Source organism: Callithrix jacchus, chromosome 4 (assembly GCF_049354715.1).
Source record: "Callithrix jacchus isolate 240 chromosome 4, calJac240_pri, whole genome shotgun sequence".
Classification (NCBI taxonomy): domain Eukaryota; kingdom Metazoa; phylum Chordata; class Mammalia; order Primates; family Cebidae; genus Callithrix; species Callithrix jacchus.
Genome location: NC_133505.1, coordinates 51,789,595 through 51,809,456, shown reverse-complemented (window position 1 = coordinate 51,809,456; position 19,862 = coordinate 51,789,595). Strand labels below are relative to the sequence as shown.

Sequence of the window (19,862 nt, the reverse complement as noted above, 5' to 3'; positions counted from 1 at the left end):
TGATCCATGTATGCTTATAGTTGTTATATCTTCTTGATAAATTGACCCTTTTATCAATATATGATGACTTTCTTTGTCTCTTGTAACTTTTTTTTTCTTTTTCATTCATTTTTTTGAGTTTTTTATTTTTATTTTTTATTGCATTTTAGGTTTTGGGGTACATGTGAAGAACATGCAAGATTGTTGTATAGGTACACACGTGGCAGTGTGATTTGCTGCCTTTCTCCCCTTCACCTATGTAATAACTTTAAAATTTTTATTTATTTATTTATTTATTTATTTATTTATTTATTTATTTTTAAGAAATAGGGTCTTGCTCTGTTGCTTGGGTAGACATGAGTGCAAGGGCAGGATCATAGCTCACTGCAGCCTTGAGCTCCTGGGCTCAAGCAATTCTCCCACCTCAGCCTCCCAAGTAGCTGGGACTACAGGTGCATGTCATGGTGTCCAACTAATTTTAAAATAATTTTGTAGAAATGGGGGTCTCACTGTGTTGCTCAGGCTGCTCTTGAACTCCTGGCCTCAAGTGATTCTTTTTCTTCAGCTTCCCAGAATGCTGGGATTACAGGCATGAGCCACTACACTCAGCTTCCTGTAACAATTTTTTTTGACTTAAAGTCTGTTTTATCTGATGTTACTATAGCTGTCTCAACTATCTTGATTACTATTTCCATGGAATATCTTTTTTCATTCTTTTACTTTCAACCTATGTGTATCTTTGGATCTAAAATGAGTCTCCTTCAGGTAAGAAAGGGCTGTAAACAAAATTTTGAGAAGAATAAAGTAAAATAAAAGAGTCTCTTATATATAGCGTATAGTTGGATCATGTTTTTTCTTATCCATTCTGCCAATTTCTTTCACTTGATGTTTTAATCCATTCAGGTTACTCCAACAAAATAGCTTAAATTGGGTAATTTAAAAAAACATTCACTGTTCGCAATTCCAAAGGCTGGGAAGTCCAAGATCAAAGTGCTTACAGATTTGGTGTCTGGTGAGAACCTTTCTCATAGATGAAAGTCTTTCCACAGTAACCTCACGTGGCAGGAAGGGCAAACAGCTTCCGTGACCTCTTCTATAAAGGTACTAATCCAATTCATGAGGCCTCTGCTCTGAGAGTCTGCCTCCTAAAGGCCACATCTCTAAATGTTATTGTATTGGGGATTAAGTTTTAACATAATTGTGAATTTTGTTAATTATGAATTAGAGGGGCACACAGAAACATTGAGATCACAGCATTTGGTGAGTTTATTTACATTTGAAGTAATTACTGACGAGAAAGGAATTCTTCAATTTTATTTGTTTTCTATATATCATAACTTACTTTTTCCTCAATTTTCCAGTACTTTTTTCCAGCCTTTATTTTCCAGCCCTTTTTTTGTTTTTTTCCACCCCCCACAATGTTATCTTTTAAATCATGCACTAAGAAAATATGTATGTAAAACCACCTACAATATCCTGACTTTACACAAGAGATGTAATTATTGTTTTGTTTTGTTTTTGAGACAGGGTCTTCTTGCTCTGTTGCCCAGGCTGGAGTGCATTGGCACAATCACAGCTCACTGCAGCCTCAATCTTTTTGGGCTCAAGCAGTGCTCCTACCTCAGCCTCCTAAGTAGCTGGAACTACAGGCCTGTGCCACAACACCTAGTTAATGTTTGTTTTTTGTGGAGACAGGGTTTCACCATGTTGCTCAGCCTGGTCTTGAATTCCTGGGCTCAAGCAATCCACCTGCCTTGGCTTCCCAAAATGCTGAGATTATAGGCATGAGCCACAGTGCCCAGCCAGATACAATTTTTTTTTTTGAGATGGAGTCTTACTCTGTTGCCCAGAATGAAGTGCAATGGCGTGATCTTGGCTCACTGCAACTTCCACCTCCCAGGTTCAAGCGATTCTTCTGCCTCAACCTCCCAAGTAGCTGGGATTACAGGCGCCTGCCACCACACCCAGATATATATTTTTAAATGTATAGTAGAGATGGGGTTTCACTATGTTGGCCAGACTGGTCTCAAACTCCTGACCTCAGGTGATCTACCTGCCTTGGCCTCCCAAAGTGCTGGGATTACAGGTATGAGCCCACTGTGCCCAGCCTCAATATAATTCTATGCAAGAAGCATTTCTGTTGTATAAAGGTACATGTTTGTTAATTAGGACCCTTTTGGTTGTATCAGAAACCTAATCCTTTCCATATTGTCATGTGGTTAGGAAGAAGAAAAAAAGGAACTTAATGCAAATAAACTTAAGAAAAACGATAGGAGTGGTGATTTATAGGTTGGTAACCAGGGAACTGAGGCAGAGCTATATCCAGAAGGTCAGAGATGTCATCTAAACTCTCTTACCCAGTCCCTCTGCTCTGCTTGGCCTTATTTTCAGTAGTCTCTCTACTCAGAGGCAAGATAACCCCTTCAGTTTCAAGCTTCCTGGTCCTTATAGGCTTCTATCATGAAAATTGAGAGTATATCTTATAATATCAGAGTTTCAGGGAGGATGTTGATTAGTCTGATTTGAGCCACATTTCTATCCAATGGTCAGATGGGTGAAGTAGTCAGACCAGGTCCAGTTGTCTTGTCTATTAAACCACAAGACAAATTTGAATTAACATGGAATAGGGAGAGATGAGGTTCTTCAAAGGAAATGCTTCAAAGTAGAGAATAAAAATATGAAGCTACAAAGGTTAAGTGCCTTCCTGGTAGACTTTCTCTTTGTAGCTTTTTATCAAAAGATGAGTATTTAGGTTCTTGTCTCGACTAAGATGCTGCCTTTTTTTTTTTTTTTTTTAATGGGGATGGGTTATAGGAGGGTAGAAATTACAAATAAGGGCTTTGTAGCTATGCCTGTTCCAAATGTCCAGGAGAGGAAGAGGAAAAGCCCAATCATTTTGGATTTAGGAAGAGACTGGAATTTGACTGCTGATTCTGTGACCTTGAGCTTCATAGAGGAAATGAAAGACACTTCTATAGAAAGGTATGCATTTGCATTTGTCTGAATTCACAATTTAGCCTCATTAACAGTCTCATGACCTGTAAGGACTATTTTTATATATTATTTAAAAATTACCCTCTAGACCTTAGTATGAAGATGAGGAGGTTGTTATTAGGACTTTATACCAACTCCATGACCACCATCTATCAGATTTATAAGTAAGCTGACTACCAAGTTTCACTTCTTTTTCTCCTCAGTTTCCAGCATATGGATACATTTTTCATGCTGAAAATTATTTGTAGGTAGGTAGTTCTTTTTATATACTTTCAGATTAAATACACATTTCTAAGTGATACTTGGAAAGCCATATCCATCGTGGAAAACCACTGTTTAAAGCTGTTATTGATTTCTTCACAAACAGGTTGAAGGCAGCCATGGCAAAGGATTAGGGGGTCCTTTCCTGCCGTCTTCATTCTGAATTAGTCTAGTTAATGCCACTGAATCACAAAATGTAGCCCACTCAATATCCCTAAGCAGCTAACCACTATTAGCTCTATATAGAGTACTCTCAACAGGTTCATGTAATGGCAAGGTGATGTTGGAAAACGAGGGGAAAAAAATCAGACTCTGCAGCAATTCTCTGCAGGTGGGGGGATTAGTATGTTTTAAGAAAGCAAATTCAGTCTTTTTTTTTTTTGGTTTGTGTGTTTCTTTTTTAAAAAAGTAATATAGGAGGAAGATCCAAGATGGCTGATTAGGAGCAGCTCAGGATTGCAGCTCCCAGTGAAAGCAGAGAGGGTGAGTGGACACCGCATTTCCAGATGGATTTTTATTGCCCACAGACCAGGAGATTCCCAGGCAGAGGAGCCCCATGGGTCGCCAGTGTGGCTGTTTTGGCTGGCGAGGCTGTTTTGCCGGCGCCCCAGCGCGGTGGTTCTCCATACAAAATACACTGGTCTGAGTGCCCTTTTAAGCTGGTGATTGGAGCTCCAGGAATGCAGAGTCACCCATTCATCTGATTAAAAAGGGGACTAAAACAGGGAGCCAGGCCAGGAGATTCCCAGGCAAAAAAGCACCACAAATCTCAGCGCCATTGTTTCAGCCAGCACACAGATCCCGGCGCCTTTTCAACAGGTGATTGGAACACCTGGGAGAGAGTTGACTGTTCAACTAAAAAAAAAAAAGGCTCTGAGGCAGGGAGCCAGGTGATCAGGCTCTGCTGGTCCCACCCCCACAAAAACAAAACAAAAAAAAAAAAACAGTAATTGGAAACACTCTGGGTTGAGAGTTTCACAGCAAGCACAGCTGAACCCAGGACGGTCCAGCTCTGTGGGGGAGGGGCGTCCACCATTACCGAGGTACTCCACCACTATGGAGGTAGTCCGCCATTGCTGAGGCAGCCTGCTGTTGCCAAGGCAACCTGCCATTACAGAGAAAGTCCGCCATTACAGAGGTGGGCCACCATTGCCAAGGCAGTTCTAACCACACCCGTATAAACAGGACTGCAGAGAAGTTCACATGGCAGCTAGGCAGAGCCCACAGCAGCTCAGCAAAGCCTCTGGAGGCAGATAGTGACTAGGCTGCCTCCTTGCTGGGCAGGGCAGCCCTGAAAAAAGGCAGCAGCACAATGGAAACTCATAAATAAAGCCCTAACTCCCTGGGACAGAGCACCTGGGGAAAATAGGGGTTTATGAGTTCTGCTGCAGCAGACTTAAATGTACCTGCTCAGCAGCTCTGAATGAACAACTGAGCTCACATCTCAACACTTGAGCTCTTATAAAGGACAGACTGTCTCCTTAAGCAGCTCCGTGACCCCTGTATATCCAAACAGTCACCTCATAAAGGAGAGATCAGGCTGACATTTGGTGGGCATCCTTCTGGGACAAAGATAGCAGAAGAAGAAACTGATAGCAATCCTTACTGTTCTGCAGCTGCTGCAGGTGATCCCCAGGCAAGCAGGGCCTGGAGTGCACCTCAGCAGTCCTACAGCAGAGGGGCCAGACTGTTAGAAGGAAAACTAAGAAACAGAAATAACTTCATCATCAACAAACTGAATGATGTCCACTCAGAGACCCATTCTGAAAGTCAGCAACTACAAAGACAACAGGTGGATAAATCAACAAAAGATGGGAAGAAACCAGTGCAAAAAGGAGGCAAACACCCGAAACCAGAACACCTCTCCTCCTACATGGGATCACAACTCCTCACCAGCAAGGGAACAAGGCTGGATGGAGAATGAGTGTGATGAAATGACAGAATCAGGCTTCAGAAGGTGGGTAATAAGAAACTTCTGTGTGCTAAAAGAACATGTTCTAACCCAATGCAAAGAAACTAAGAACTTTGAAAAAAGGTTTGACGAAATGCTAATGAGAATGGACAACTTAGGAATGAATATAAGTGAATTGATGGAGCTGAAAAACACAACACAAGAACTTCGCAAAGCATGCACAAATTTCAACAGCTGAATTGACCAAGCAGAAGAAAGGATATCAGAGGTCGAAGATCAACTCAATGAAATAAAATGAGAAGGCAAGATTAGAGAAAAAAGGGTAAAAAGGAATGAACAAAGTCTCCAAGAAATATGGGACTATGTGAAAAGACCTAATCTACATTTGATAGGTGTACCTGAATGTGATGAAGAGAATGAATCAGCTGGAAAATACTCTTCAGGATATTATCCAGGAAAACTTCCTGAACCTAGCAAGGCAGGCCAATATTCAAGTCCAGGAAATACAGAGAACACCACAAAGATATTCCTCAAGAAGAGCAACCCCAAGGCACATAATCGTCAGATTCACCAGGGTTGAAATGAAGGAGAAAATGCTAAGGGCAGCCAGAGAGAAAGGTCAGGTTACCCACAAAGGGAAGCCTATCAGACTGACAGCAGATCTCTCATCAGAAACACCCTACAAGCCAGAAGAGAATGGGGGCCAATATTCAATATCCTTAAAGAAAAGAACTTTCAACCCAGAATTTCATATCCAGCCAAACCAAGCTTCATAAGTGAAGGAAAAATAAAATTCTTTGCAAACAAGCAAGTACTCAGAGATTTTGTCACCACCAGGCCTGCTTTACAAGAGCTCCTGAAAGAGGCACTACACATAGAAAGGAACAACCAGTACCAGCCACTCCAAAAACATACCAAATGGTAAAGAGCATCAACACAATGAAGAATCTGCACCAACTTAGGGGCAAAACAGCTGGCTAGCATCAAAATGGCAGTATCAGATTCACACATAACAATATTAACCCTAAATGTAAATTGACTAAATGCCCCAATAAAAAGATACAGACTGGCAAATTGGATAAAAAGCGAAAACCCATTGGTGTGCTGTATCCAGGAAACCCGTCTCACATGCAAGGATACACAAAGGCTCAAAATAAAGGGATGGAGGGAGATTTACCAACCAAATGGAGAGCCAAAAAAAAAAAAAAAAAAAAAGAGTTACAATTCTCATCTCTGATAAAATAGACTTTAAAGCAGCAAAGACCAAAAGAGACAAAGAAGGACATTACATAATGGTAAAAGGATCAATGCAACAAGAAGAGCTAACAATCCTAAATATATATGCACCCAATACAGGAGCACCCAGATACATAAGGCAAGTTCTTAATGACTTACAAAGAGACTTAGACTCCCACACAATAATAGTGGGAGACTTAAACACCCTATTGTCAATATTAGATCAACCAGACAGAAAATTAACAAGGCTACCCAGGACTTGAACTCAGACCTGGACCAAGCAAACCTAATAGACATTTACAGAACTCTCCACCCAAAATCCACAGAATATACATTCTTCTCAGCACCACATCACACCTACTCTAAAATTGACGACATAATTGGAAGTAAATCACTCCTTAGCAAATGCAAAAGAACAGAAGTCATGACAAACAGTCTCTGAGACCACAGTGCAATCAAGTTAGAACTCAGAATTCAGAAACTAACTCAGAACCACACAGCTTCATGAAAACTGAACAACTGGCTCTTGAATGTTGACTGGATAAACAATGAAAGGAAGGCAGAAATAAAGCTGTTCTTTGAAACCAACGAGAACAAAGACACAACATACCAGAATCTCTGGGACACATTTAAACCAGTCTCTAGAGGAAAATGTATAGCAATAAGTGCCCACATGAGAAGCAAGGAGAGAGATAAAATTGGCACCCTGTCGTCGAAAGAGCTAAAGGAGGAGCAAGATTTAAAAAACTCAAAACCTAGCAGAAGACAAGAAACAACTAAGATCAGAGCAGAACTGAAGGAGATAGAGACACAAAAACCCCTTCAAAAAATCAATAAATCCAGGAGCTGGTTTTTCGAAAAGATCAACAAAATAGACCACTAGGCAGATTAATAAAGAAAAGAGAGAATAACCAAATAGATGCAATAAAAAACGATAAAGGGGATATCACCACAGATTCCACAGAAATTCAAACCATCATCAGAGATTATTACGAACAACTCTATGCACATAAACTAGTAAACCCGGAAGAAATGGATAAATTCCTGGACACTTGCCTCCTCCCAAGCCTAAACCAGGAAGAAGTTGAAACCCTGAATAGACCAATAACAAGGTCTGAAGTTGAGGCAGCAATTAAGAGCCTACCACCCAAAAAAAGCCCAGGTCCAGATGGGTTCACAGGTTAATTATACCAGACATACAAAGAGGAGCTGTTACCATTCCTTCTGAAACTATTCCAAATAATCCAAAAAGAGGGAATCCTTCTCAAATCATTTTATGAGACCAACATCATCCTGATACCAAAACCCAACAGAGACTCAGCAAGAAGAGAAAGCTTCAGACCAATATCCATTATGGACATAGATGCAAAAATATTCAATAAAATACTGGCAAGCCGATTGCAACAGCACATCAAAAAGCTTATCTACCATGATCAAGTAGGATTCATCCCGGGGATGCAAGGCTGGTTCAACATATGCAAGTCTATAAACGTAATTCACCACATAAACAGGACAGAAGACAAAAACCACATGATTATCTCAATTGATGCAGAGAAGGCCTTTGACAAAATTCAACAGCCCTTTATGCTAAAAACCCTCAATAAACTATGTATTGATGGAACATATCTCAAAATAATAAAAGCTACTTATGACAAACCAATAGCCAATATCGTACTGAATGGGCAAAAACTGGAAGCATTCCCTTTGAAATCTGGCACTAGACAAGGATGCCCTCTCTCACGACTCCTATTCAATATAGTACTGGAAGTTCTAGCTAGAGCCATCAGGCAAGAAAAAGAAATAAAGGGTATTCAAATATAAAAGGAGGAAGCCAAATTGTCTCTATTTGCAGATGACATGATTGTATATCTAGAAGACCCCATTGTGTCAGCCCAAAATCTCCTGAAACTGATAAGCAACTTCAGCAAAGTCTCAGGATACAAAATCAACGTGCAAAAATCACAAGCATTCCTATACACCAATAACAGACTTAAAGAGAGCCAAATCAAGAATGAACTGCCATTCACAATTGCTACAAAGAGAATCAAATACCAAGGAATACAACTAACAAGGAACGTAAAGGACCTCTTCAAGGAGAACTACAAACCACTGCTCAATGAAATAAGAGAGGACACAAACAGATGGAGAAACATTCCATGTTCATGGTTAGGAACAATCAATATCATGAAAATGGCCATACTGCCTAAAGTAACTTACAGATTCAACACTATCTCCATCAAGCTACCAATGACCTTCTTCACAGAACTGGAAGAAACTACCTTAAACTTCATATGGAACCAAAAGAGAGCCCGCATAGCCAAGTCAATTCTAAGCAAAAAGAACAAGGTGGGAGGCATCACACTACCGGACTTCAAACTATACTACAAGGCTACAGTAATCAAAACAGCATGGTACTGGTACCAAAACAGAGATATAGACCAGTGGACCAGAACAGAGGCCTCGGAGGCACATCTGCAACTATCCGATCTTTGACAAACCTGACAAAAACAAGCAATGGGGAAAGGATTCCCTGTTTAATAAATTATGTTGGGAAAACTGGCTAGCCATGTGCAGAAAGCAGAAACTGGACCCCTTCCTGACACCTTACACTAAAATGAACTCCAGATGGATTAAAGACTTAAACATAAGACCTAACACCATAAAAACCCTAGAAGAAAATCTAGGCAAAACCATTCAGGACATAGGCATAGGCAAGAACTTCATGACCAAAACACCAAAAGCATTGGCAACAAAAGCCAAAATAGACAAATGGGACCTAATCAGACTCCACAGCTTCTGCACGGCAAAAGAAACAGTCATTAGAGTGAATCAGCAAACAACAGAATGGGAAAACATATTTGCAGTTTACCCATCTGACAAAGGGCTGATATCCAGAATTTACAAAGAGCTAAAACAGATTTACAGGAAAAAAACAAGCCCATTCAAAAGTGGGTGAAGGATATGAACAGACACTTTACAAAAGAAGACATACATAGGCTAACAAACATATAAAAAAATGCTCATCATCACTGGTCATTAGAGAAATGCAAATCAAAACTACATTGAGATACCACCTCATGCCAGTTAGAATGGTGATCATTAAAAAATCTGGAGACAACAGATGCTGGAGAGGATGTGGAGAAATAAGAACACTTTTACACTGTTGGTGGGAGTATAAATTAGTTCAACCATTGTGGAAGACAGTGTGGCGATTCCTCAAGGACCTAGAAATAGAAATTCCATTTGACCCAGCAATCCCATTACTGGGTATATATCCAAAGGATTATAAATGGTTCTACTATAAGGACTCATGCACACAAATGTTCACTGCAGCACAGTTTACAACAGCAAAGACCTGGAACCAACCCAAATGCCCATCGATGAAAGACTGGACAGGGAAAATGTGGCACATATACACCATGGAATATTATGCAGCCATCAAAAACGATGAGTTCATGTCCTTTGTAGGGACATGGATGAACCTGGAAACCATCATTCTCAGCAAACTGACACAAGAACAGAAAATCAAACACCGCATGTTCTCACTCACTGGCAGGTGTTGAACAATGAGAACACATGGACACAGGGAGGGGAGCACTACACACTGGGGTCTGTTGGGGGGAAATAGGGGAGGGATTGGGGAGGGTGAGGAGTTGAGGGGAGAGAGCATGGGGAGAAATGCCAGTTATAGGTGAAGGGGAGGAAGGCAGGAAATCACTCTGCCACATGTGTAACTATGCAACAATCTTGCATGTTCTTCACATGTACCCCAAAACTTAAAATGCAATAAAAAAAAAAGTAATATAAACTAGGCCAGGTGTGGTGGCTCACGCCTGTAATCCTAGCACTTTGGGAGGCTGAGGTGAGCAGATCATGAGGTCAGGAGATCATGACCATCCTGGCCAACATGGTGAAACCCCGTCTCTACTAAAAAATACAAAAATTAACTGGACATGGCGGTGCATGCCTGTAATCCCACCTACTTGGGAGGCCGAGGCATGAGAATCGCTTGAACCCAGTAGGAGGCAGAGGTTGCAGTGAGCCGAGATAGCGCCACTGCACTCCAGCCTGGTGACAAAGTGAGACTCTGTCTCAAAAAAAAAAAGTAATATAAACTACAGAAAGTAAAGCTTTCTAGTTGCAGCAGATATGCAAAAGATGCAATGAGAAAGCAAAAGGTTTATGGGTAATAAGGATTAAGAAACACAACTATAAAGAAATAAGACTGATTTTTCATTAACTTACCAAAACTGAGTGATTTCCCTTTCAAAAGAGTCTAAGAACAAAGTTCTAGGTAATGCCTTAAAAGTCATGGGCATATGACTATGTACTTGAACAAGCCTACAAAGACATAAATGGGTGTAGTTTGTACTTGTAGTCAAATTCACTGCAAAGCTAACCTGACACATAATAGCAGCCTTACTTATAAGGTTGCTTTATAGTTTACATAACAATTCCCCACATTCTCTTATTTGCCATGTATTTAATGATAGACATATTGTGCCACATGTTAATTAAGCCTAATTAGTAAGTTCTTATGAGTGACTGTAATTAGTGGGACTTGTTTGGTTCCAAAACAAATTTTCAGTTCTCTATTTACTTCATTAGTTACCTACTATTTATAATCTGGATCAGTTTAGATTATATTTTCTGTTTCGTATCATGTTTATCCTCGTGTATATTAAGAAACAAAACTCCTGGCTGGGCACAGTGGCTCACACTTGTAATCCCAGTGCTTTGGGAGGCCAAGGCAGGAGGCTCTTTTCTCTTTTCATGCCAGGAGTTCAAGACTAGCCTGGGCAATGTAGCGGAACCCCATCTCTAAAAATTAAAAATTAACCAGATATGATGGCCCATGGCTGTAGTCCTAGCTACTTAGGAGACTGATGGGAGGATTGCTTGAGCCCAGGAGTTCCAGGTTACAGTGAGCTGTGACCACACCACTGCACTCCAACCTGGGCAACCAAGCAAGACGCTGTCTCTTAAAGAAAAGAAACAAATTCCTGAGACCTTATTCCTAGGCAGCTGAACTTCCTTCACTCCAGGACTTTCTTGTTACCAACTCTCAAACTCTACCAGTCCCCTATTATTCCCACATCTCTCACTAGCACTTATCTTTCACACTCAGGCTTGTATATAACATGTAACATTCATTCACCAGCAAATATTTGTTGAGCACCATATGTCAGAGATTTGAGCAAGGCATTGGAAATATACTCAATGATTGGCAAAGCAGCCTGGTCCCTGCTCTCATGGAGCTCACACACTAAAGGGACAGTCAAAGCCCAATTGAAGTGGAGGAGGTAGGCAGGAAGTTACCATGTTTATTTCACTCTCTAAACTACAATCTGTCCTTTATCAATAATAAAGATGATGGGCTGGGCAGTGGCTCACATCGGTAATCCCAGCACTTTGGGAGGCTGAGGTGAGAGGATTGCCTGAGGTCAGGAGTTTGAGACCAGCCTGGCCAACATGGTGAAACCTTGTCTCTACTAAAAATACAAAAATCAGCCAGGCATGGTGGCACACTCCTGTAATCCCAGTTACTCGGGAGGCTGAGGCAGGAGAATTACTTAAACCTGGGAGGCAGAGGTTGCAGTGAGCTGAGATCATGCCACTGCACTCCAGCCTGGGCAACAGAGTGAGACTCTGTCTCAAAATAGTAGTAGTAGTAATAATAACAATAATAACAAAGGGTCTCTGCCTTTTATTCCTCATTTGGCTCAGCCTCCCAAGTAACTGGGAGTAACCTTTTCCAGCTCACCACTGTTTGAAGCAGCCACTCTGTGTTTGGGCTCTGTCTATTCAAAGGTTTTTTGGAGGGGACCTAATCCAAATTGGCTTCCCTGTGTCCTCTCTTGAGGGATCTTGGTAGTACCTCTAATACCTTTTCCAGGTCATAGTTTGGGCCCCCTCTACCCTCCCGCAGAGGATGGTGCTATAGAAACAGTGCTTGGGGTCAATAACCTGGTATGGAGTAGTTGAGGGGGACTGAGGTTAGGCAGGAATTGATGAGGCAAAGATAATGGGGAAGTGAATTCTCAGAAAAGATGGCCTTTGCAAAGGTCCTGAGGCAGAATAGAGCTTAACAGGTTTACGAAGCTCATTTAATGTAGTTAGAGGGATTGAGGCAACAGGAGAAATGGCTAGAAGACTAGAAAAGTGGAGGGTCCTGTCTTGAGGATACTGAGAATCATGTAAATGTTTTAATGACATTTCCCTGCCCCTTGCATTTCAACCCATTATTTTTCCTGACAGGCCCTCTTATCTTCAGGTATAAAGGCGCTATGCAGACAAATATATCCTTTCAGGCTGAAACATATGGGCAACTTAGCAAAATCTGTGCTTAGTGGGGCATAGAGTAGAAAGAGTATGGGCTCAAGAATCAAAATTGTTGGGTCTATATGATGTTTTATAAATTTCTTTTCTTTCTTTCTTTTGACACAGTCTTGCTCTGTTGCCCAGGCTGGACTGCAGTGGTACGATCTTGGCTCACTGCAACTTCTGCCTCCCAGGTTCAAGCGATTCTTGTGCCTCAGCCTCCTGAGTAGCTGGGATTACAGGCATGTGCCACCATGCCCAGCTAAATTTTTTGTATTTTTAGTAGAGACAAGTTTTCACCATATTGGCCAGTCTGGTCTCAAACTCCTGACCTCAGATGAGCCACCCACCTCAGCCTCCCAAACTTCTGGGATTACAGGTGTGAGCCACCATGCCCAGCCAAATATTTTACTAACTTCTTAACCTTACCAAGTCACTTTCTTTTTTATACAATTGGGAACGTAACATTTCTAACCTTCATCAGCTCTAGTAATGCCCTCTTTCTAACACAAGTTTCAAGCTCCTCTTTGGGAAAGGAATCACAGAATCAAAATTGTTAAATTATGAAGAGACTTTAAAGTTCTATCTGCATAAGATATTTGCATCCCTTCTGCAACACTGAGGATCAGTTGGTTTATTGTCCAGCATTACTTGTGTCCAGAAACAGGAAGCTCACTGCTGTTTGAAGCAGCGACTCTATGTTTGGGCTCTGTCTATTAAAAGGTTTTTGGAGGGGACCTAATCCAAATTGGCTTCCCTGTGTCCTCTCTTGAGGGATCTTGGTAGTACCTCTAATACCTTTTCCAGGTTGACAGTGCTCCAGGGGCTGGAAGTCATTATCTCTACCACCATTCACTCATTCACCTAGAATGGAAAAGCTAGTTTTTTCAGTTTTTCTAACAACAATAATCAAAGGGTTAATTCATCAAGCAAACACAATCCTGAAACATTTATGTACCTAATAATAGAGCTTAAAAACATGACATAAAAAGTGTTAGTGGGAGATTTTAATAATAACAATTATCATTTGCTGATTACCTACACTGTACTCAGTGTTAAAGATACACGGATAATTCTCCACCAGTCCTGTCAATTAAAGTCAAACAAGTAAACAGGTGGCATACAATGTTACAGATTCTGTGACAGAGAGGTCTGTGCAGGAAAAAGGGCGGGCACTAAGGGAACAGTGATCTTTATGAGAAAGAAGCCTGCCTCTAATGGAAGATGACACAAACTGCACCTTAACATGCCTTCTCTGAGGTGGACTTACCCATTTGTAGTATTTGTTAAAGTATCATTTTAGAGACTTTAGTCACACCAATTATTCTTCAAAATATCCACTGTCAGTAACTCAAATGTATTCCTACAAGAAATGTTAATTTTCCCTGTTGCCATTCTTTACATAGCCTCTTTTCGACCCAATAATGGAAGCCAGGCAAGGAAGAAAAGTGCAATACTATAATTTGTTGTACCTGCAAATGTATACTGCAAATGTTTGGAAGGGTGGAGCCTCAACTAGTCTTTCCTAAGCGCTGAAGTAGAAGAGATGAAGCATACTGTGAGATGAGGCTATACAATAAAGGCCCTACAAGATGTGGGGAGCTGTAAAGCTGTGTGAAAGCAACACAGGACTCACACCCCAAGGTTGGTTTCTTTGTGTTGGGTCCTGTGCTAGATGCTGGGATAAACATGACCTGCCTAGGCAGATGAGGCAAGTGCACAAGGTAATTCAAGACAGAAAGTGCTAGAGAACCTTGGAAAATGATTATTTGATGTGTCCTGGAAGTTCTGAGGACCTGTGAAAATGAAATTAGCCTTCTTAGAGAAGGCAGCATATCTAAGAATAAACATACCAAAGCAGTCCTCCCAACCTCCAGAAGTGGGCCCTTCTCTCTGAGAGCAATACAGAGCAAAAGGCAGTAAAACTGCAGCTTCTTCCTCCAAGAAGAAACTGATGACTCAAAGATATACAAATGACAAACAAGTACATGAAAAGATCATCAACATAACTGATCATCACAGAAATCCAAATCAAAACAGATACCATCTTACCCAAGTTAAAATGGCTTGTATCCAAAAGACAGGCAATAACAAATGTTGGCAAGGATGTGGAGAAAAGGGAACCCTCATACATTGTTGATGGGAATGTAAATTAGTACAGCCACTATGAAGAAGAGTTTAGAGGTTCCTCAAAATCTAAAAATAGAGTGTAGCAATATATGATATAGCAATCTGACTTCTAGGCATGTACTCAAAAGAAATTAGGGGGCTGGGCACTGTGGCTCAGGCCTGTAATCCAAGCACTTTGGGACGCCAAAGTGCAGGCAGATCCCCTGAGGTTAGGAGTGCGAAACCAACCTGGCAAAACCCCATCTCTACTAAAAATACAAAAAGAGTAATGGCATGGTGACATGCACCTGTATGTACTTCCAGCTACTCGGGAGGCTGAGGCAGGAAAATTGCTTGAACCTGGGAGGCAGAGATTGCAGTGAGTCAAGATTGCGCCACTGCACTCCAGCCTTGGTAACAGAATGAGACTCCATCTTAAAAACAACAAAACAAAACAAAAAAACAGTGTATCTGAGCCTGGGCAACATGGTGAGATCCCATCTCTACACACACACACACACACACACACACAGACACACAAAATTGACCAGATGTGGTGACATGTGCCTGTAGTCCCAGTTACTTGGGAGGTTGAGGTGAGAGGATCACTTGAGCCCAGGAGGTTGAAGCTGTAGTGAGCTTGTAGTGAGCTGTGATTGCACCACTGCACTTAGCCTGGGTGACAGAGTGAGACCCTGTCTCAAAAAAAAAAAAAAAAAAAGGCCTCTGCACTCTCATGTTTATTGCAGCACTATTCATAATAGACAAGATTTCGAAGAATCCAAATGTTCATCAACGGATGAATGGATAAAGAAAATGTGGAGAAAAGGGAACCCTCATACACTGTACACTGTATATGTACTCTGGTACATATACACCATGGAGTACTATTCAGCCATAAAAAAGAATGAGATCCTGTCATTTGCAACAATGTGGATGGAATTGGAGGTCATTATGTTAAGTTAAATAACCCAGGCACAGAAACAAACTGCGTGTTCTCACGTATTTGTGGAAACTGAAAAAACAGTTGAATTCCTGGAGATAGAAAGCAGAATGACAGTTACCAGAAGTTGAGAAGGATAGTTGGTAGGGGTTAGGTTGGTTGATGGGTACAATAAAATACAGAGAACGAATAAGATCTTGTATTTGATAGCACAATATACTCCATAATAATTTAATAGCACATTTTAAAATAAAAGAGTATGATTGGATTGTTTATAATAACACAAAGGATAAATTTTTGAGGTGATGGATATCTCATTTACCCTGCTGTAATTATTATACATTGTATGCCTGTATCAAAATATCCCATATAGGTTGGGTACGGTGGCTCACGCCTGTAATCCCAGCACTCTGGGAGGCAGGTGAATCACAAGGTCAGGAGTTCAAGACCAGCCTGGCCAACAAGGTGAAACCCGTCTCTACTAAAAATACAAAAATTAGCCAGGCATGGTGGCATGCACCTATAGTTCTAGCTACTTGGGAGGCTGAGGCAGGGGAATTGCTTGAACCCGGGAGGCAGAGATTGCAGTGAGCCAAGGTCATGCCACTGCACTCCAGCCTGAGCAACAGAGAGACTCTGTCTCAAAAAAAAAAAAAGGCAGAAACAAGAGTAAAATTCAGTGGAAGCTAAAACTAATATTTTTCACATTTGTTAAAGAAGAAGCCCTTCAAGAAACAGTTATAAAACTAAAGATCATGAAATATTCCCTAAAACAAGAAACAAATAATGAGAAAGAATAGAAAGAAAAGCTTGTTACAGTATGCAAGGCTTCCACCCTTAGAACTAGACAAGGATGATAAAACAAGTGTTATAAGTAAAAAGTACTGATGGGGACAATTCAGGAAACAGAACTATTGAATGGAAGTTCATAGACCGCAGTCCCTGCCCCATTACCCAGATGAAGGCCAAGAGGAGACACTTAAAACAGTGCTCCTTTCACCGAGCAGAGCACAGCACTGCAGTCCGATGATGAATTTGGTGCAAGCCGTTTCTCAACAGATTTGACGTAACAAAGGAATTTAAGAAAACTGTTTTACCTCCATCCTTCATGGAGGGATTTATTATGGTCTCCTCTGCTGGGATACTGGCACAAGTTTATCAGCTCTTCCCTCCAGCTCTTCATTGGCTACCTTTCCCTCCAACCCCCCCACCCCTTTTTGAGACAGAGTCTCACTCTGTCTCCCAGGCTGGAGTGCAGTGGCGTGATCTCAGCTCACTACAGCCTCAACTTCCTGGGCTCAAGCGATTCTCCCACTTCGGCCTCCCAAGGTAGTTGGGATCACAGGCACATGCCACCATGCCCAGCTGATTTTTTGTAGAGACAGGGTTCCCCATGTTGCCCAGGCTGGTCTCTATAACTCCTAGGCTCAAGTGGCCCACATGCCTCAGCTTCCCAAAGTGCTGGGATTACAGGTGTGAGCCACAGCGTCTGGCTGCCTTTTTTCTTTAAAGTAGTTCTCTTTAGGTTCTATTATTATCGTTGTTAAGACATTACTTGTATACCATAAAATCCACCTTTTTAAAGTCTATAGTTCATGATCTTTAGTATATTCCCAAGGTTGTACAAACATTACTGCTATCTAATTCCAGACCATTTTAATCTTCCCATAGAAAAGCTTTGAACCCATTAGTAGACATTTCCAATTCCACCTTCCCTCAACAGCCCCTGCCAACCACTAATCTACTGTCTGTCTCTATATATTTACCTATTCTAAATATTTCATATGAATTGAATCATATAATATGTGGCCTTTTGTGTCTTGCTTTTCTTGCTTAATGTTTTTATGGTTTATCTGTGTTGTAACATGCATCAGTATTACATTCTTTTTTATGGCTGAGCAATATTCTATCATATGGATATACTACATTTTGTTTATCCATTTATCACTTGATGAACTTTTGGGCTGTTTCTACTTTTTGACTATTGTAAATAGTACTGCTATGAACATTCATATATGTTTTTGTGTAGACATATGTTTTCATTTCTCTTGGGTATATACCTAGAAGTGGAATTGCTGGGTCATATGGTAACACTATGTTTAACCTTTTGAGGAACTAACTGCCAGACTGTTTTCCAATTTGGCTGCACTATTACATGTTACCATCACAATGTATGAGACATTGGATTCTGCCACATTCTTGCCAATGTTTGTATTCTTAATTATAGCCATCTAGTGGATGTAAAATGGTATCTCATTGTGGTCCTGATTTTCATTTCCCTAACCACTAATGATGTTCAGCATCTCTTCATGTGCTTATTGGCCATTTGTATATCTCCAGAAAAATGTCTATTCAAATTCTTTGCTCAATTTTAATTGGGTTGTCTTTTTGTTATTGCATTATAAGAGTTATTTATATAATCTGGTTACTAGATCTTTACCAGATATGCAAATATTTTCTTCCATTCTGTGGATTTAAATTTCTTGAAATGTCCTTCGAAGCACTCTTGAGCTACTTTTAACCAATATTTCTCTGTGCCTGGTGGCTCATACCTATAATCCCAGCACTTAGGGAGGCCTAGGCAGGTGGATCACTTCAACCACCAAAATTAGCTAGGCTAATTTAGCCCAGCTACTCAAGGCTAAAGTGGGAAGATCGTTTGAGCCTGGGAGGTGGAGGTTGCAGTGAGCTATGATGCACCACTACATTCCAACTTGGCAACAGAATGATACCCTGCCTCAAATTAATTAATTAAAAAGCATAAATTATTTAAAAATATTAAACCAGATTAGAAATATGTAGTTGGTGTTCATTTTTATTTATTTATTTTGAGATGGAGTCTTGCTCTGTCACCCAGTCTGGAGTGCAGTGGTGCGATCTCAGTTCGCTGCAACTTCCACCTCCCTGGTTCAAGAGAGTCTCCTGCCTCAGCCTCCCAAGTGGCTGGGATTACGGGTACCCGCCACCACACCCAGCTAATTTTTGTACTTTTAGTAGAAATGGGGTTTCACTATATGGGCCAGGCTGGTCTTGCCTCAGGTGATCCACCCACTTCAGCCTCCCAAAGTGCTGGGATTACAGATGTCAGCCACTGTGCCCAGCCGCCTTAAGCTTTACAAGCAAATGATTGTATACAGACCATGTACTGAAGCTTCCAAACCAAGTCTTGAGTTCATTAAGGGATCCATCATAGTGATAGCTATAGTTCTTACAGCATTTATATGCCAGGCGCTGTTTGGGCACTCTACGTGTATTAACCTATTTAATTCTCATAACAATCCTATTAGGTAGAGACTGTTATCATACTCATTGCACAGATGAGAAAATGGAGGCAGAGAGGGAGGTTAAGTAATTTGCCTGAAATCAAGAGTAGGATACCAGAGATGGGCTCCAGATTTTGTTGCTTTCAACCACTTCCTATACTGCCAAAGTGGAATTAAAGCATTTCAAAGAATGCCTACTCACTCGCTCTGGAGAGAGTGGTGTTTTCCTGGTGTCTGCACTGTGGACATTTTTCCTGTCCTTACCTGTCCAGAAATTAGTAGTGCTCCCCATCCAGGTGTCTTCGTTGCACATTTGCCTTCCCAGTCTGGAGTCCACTTGGCTTCAGGATCCTCTCTCCTCCTCATGGGTCTGACTGAGGCTTTTTTTTTTTTTTAGACGGAGTTTTGCTCTTGTTGCCCAGGCTGGAGTGCAATGGCGCGATTTTGGCTCATCACAACCTGTGCCTCCCGGGTTCAAGCGATTCTCCTGCCTCAGCCTCCTGAGTGGCTGGGATTACAGGCATGTGCCACCAAGCCCGGCTAATTTTTCATTTTTAGTAGAGACGGGGTTTCTCCATGTTGGTCAGGCTAATCTTGAACTCCCAACCTCAGGTGATCCCTTGCGTCGGCCTCCCAAAGGCCTGGGATTATAGGCGTGATCCGCCAAGGCTAGGCCTGACCGAGCCTTTAATGCTCTTTGAAGTAACAGCGAAATAGCCTGTTTCTCAAGTGGAGTGGTTTTAAATTACTGGTAGCCAATGAGCGCCCAGGAGCCGTGGATTCAGCCCAGTGAGGCTCAAAGCTGAGCGGTGGGTGGAGCCAGCGGAGGGGTCGGAATTGAGCC

At 41.3% G+C, this 19,862-nt stretch overlaps 2 long non-coding RNA genes across 2 annotated transcripts in view; one reads left to right on the top strand and one right to left on the bottom strand.

Moving 5' to 3' along the window:
* The window catches only part of LOC103792439 (uncharacterized), a 32,266-nt gene extending 12,533 nt beyond the window's left edge, over nt 1-19,733 (bottom strand). Inside the window, exon 1 of the long non-coding RNA XR_619178.5 lies at nt 19,283-19,733. This is a non-coding gene — a long non-coding RNA (uncharacterized LOC103792439). The remainder of the gene's footprint in view (nt 1-19,282) is intronic.
* LOC144582148 (uncharacterized) lies at nt 950-14,247 on the top strand. The gene is made up of 5 exons (XR_013534223.1): nt 950-1,080; nt 2,849-2,961; nt 3,177-3,221; nt 3,644-3,717; nt 14,110-14,247. It is a non-coding gene; the product is annotated as an uncharacterized LOC144582148 (long non-coding RNA).
* Nucleotides 19,734-19,862: the final 129 nt, after the last annotated feature.